At 34.6% G+C, this 2,500-nt stretch overlaps 1 protein-coding gene across 2 annotated transcripts in view; it reads left to right on the top strand.

The window, feature by feature from the left end:
• The window catches only part of LOC135215009 (uncharacterized), a 249,785-nt gene that overhangs the window by 205,750 nt on the left and 41,535 nt on the right, over positions 1-2,500 (top strand). The window lies entirely within an intron of this gene.

Genomic DNA, 2,500 nt, shown 5'->3' with positions numbered 1-2,500 from the left:
AAAGGAAATGAAAAGAGATTTTCTTTCTCGTGAATGTAGAGGAAAGGAATTGAAATGCATGGGATGTGGTGTATGTTTTCCTTATTCTTTGGAAGACAAATATAATGGGGACACAGATTATTATTATTTTTTTTATTGTGTTGGAGAGATTACCTTAAATTGCCGATGAGTGGTGTTGCATCTGGTGTTGATTTTTGGTGTGGCAATGGTGGTGTATACTGTGGGTTTGGCAATACTGGTTTATGCTATTTGAATTGCACCCGTACTTGAGATATTTGCAGGAGAATTATTATTATTATTAATAATTAGTATCATTGCTTGAGATATTTCATGGGAGGGTTACTTAAGTAGAATTATCATTACGGGGGACTTGTTTTACGAGAGATTTGAGATATTTCATGGGAGATTATTTTATGATTATGTCATGGAGAATTATTACAATGAATTATTGGGAGAAATCTTGGGGTTAATTATTTGTTGAATTTTTGTAACTTTGGAGAATATTTCATTAAATTCGTGAGTGATGAGTTTTGCTGAATCTTGATGAATCTGGCTGAATCTTGGTGAATTTTGTGCTGAACTTTTGGTGAAAGGACAAGCATTAACATTGGTGATGTTTTTTTTATACTAATATTAGTGATTTTGAAGATTGCAATTTTTGGTGGTTCTGCTGATAATGATACTTCTGATACTGAGTTTTTTTTGTGTACTAATACGTGGGTGCTGTAATGCTATCAAGGGTGGTGAAATCTTTTTTGAATATGGGAGGAACTAACAACACATTTTATTTTTGTTTTCCTTTTTTATGAGTTCAGCAGATAATTGCTAGACATCTAGTGAGTTACGGGAGATAGTTAACAGTGCCGTTGATTTTTCTTTTCTCCATTTTTTGGAAGTTAGCCATCGCTGACACGAGTTTTTTTTATCATGGGTGAATTTGAGTTTATTTTTTCTCTCCAGTTTGTGTGAATATTTTTTCTAATGTCTCAGTTCGTGACTTAGAGTCATTGTTCAGGAACGTGTTTGTGTTTTCAGCTATTAGATGCTGCACAAAGAGATTTACGGGAGAATTCTTGCATTTTTTGAATGCATACGTAATGGCACTACATTTTTTTCTCTGGATATTTGTGTTCCAGAAATTGTGAGTTTCTTGCACAATACCTTTGTTGTATTTGTGACAACTTTGCCAGAGATAGGAAACTTGGCTAAGTTTCTAGTGGCCTATGTCGTAGTGCATATGGAGAAGTCTTTGCTTGGACACTGTGAATTTGGAGTTTTATTATAATGAGTTGTGGCACATTGGTGATTTTTTCTAGAATTTCCTAGACAATTTTATTTGCCGAGTTTTTACCCTTTTTTCAGCAGTTATGCTAAATGGAGAGAGTTTATAGTTTTTTACTATAACATTGAGTTATTCTCTGGAGAATTGGAGATATATTATTTTGGAGATATAATTGGAGGTATATTATTTTGGAGTTATAATTTGAGATATAATATATTGGAGATATATTTTTGGCCATTTGATATTTGCCAATGGTGGTGAGAACTATGTTTAGTTCAATTATTTTGCAGCCATCTTTGTTGCAAATGGAGACACATTTTTGGAGATATATTGGGCAATATTTGTGAGTGGGTCAGCTGGATGCTTTGAGTGCATATTTTTTTGGGAGATGGGATTTCATTTTTTGATATTCCCGCTTGGAGATTTAATATTTTTTTGGAGCCTTGTTTTATTCCACATGGAGTATTGGTGAAATAGAGGTAAATATTTTTTATTTGCCGAAATAGAGGTGACTATTTTTTATTCCTGGAGTGGTGGTTTTTTTATTAACATGTGGCTATCGGAGAAGTGATTATGGTGTGGGGGGTGGTTATTAACCAAATGGAGGAAATGTTTTTATCACCGGAGAGGTTTTATTATTAATATGGTGAAATATATGGAGGTGGAATTAATATTTGGCGGGTGACCTTTTTTGTGGTTATGGAGTTTTTTTTTCGAACCAAGAGAAGATTTCTGTGGTTCTTTCTTTTTGGTTTTGTGACTATTTGGAGGCGAGTGGCATTACTGCATTGTGGTCCTATGGAGATGTGCATTTTTTATGTGCACAAGTGTGTCATTTTTGGAGGCATATAGTTGCTGAATTATGAGTTTATCATAGTCTTTTTTATCACGGATAGGTGATAATTTTTTTTTACATAATTGGGCAGTGTCATGTTGAGAGAAATGTCTTCGAGACAAATTTTTGAACACATTAGTCATATCCTGGAGTTAATTTTGTGAAATGTGCTTACTTCGTGTCAGTTAGACGTTTTCTTGAGAATCTTGAGTTTCCAAACTTGCGAGTCTGACTAGACATTTTTTTTATGCCGCAGTTTGAGCACACGTCCGCAGGTGGATTTTCTGCTGACAAGCGCTGCGTTGAGTCCGCTGTGTACTGATCCTTTTCCTCTAGCGGTGATTGCTCAGAGTTTTTGCGATATCTGGAAATGTTGACAATAG

The sequence above is a fragment of the Macrobrachium nipponense genome, chromosome 46, assembly GCF_015104395.2.
Source record: "Macrobrachium nipponense isolate FS-2020 chromosome 46, ASM1510439v2, whole genome shotgun sequence".
Classification (NCBI taxonomy): domain Eukaryota; kingdom Metazoa; phylum Arthropoda; class Malacostraca; order Decapoda; family Palaemonidae; genus Macrobrachium; species Macrobrachium nipponense.
Note: the sequence above shows the minus strand (reverse complement) of the source record. Positions and strands in the feature narration are given on the sequence as shown.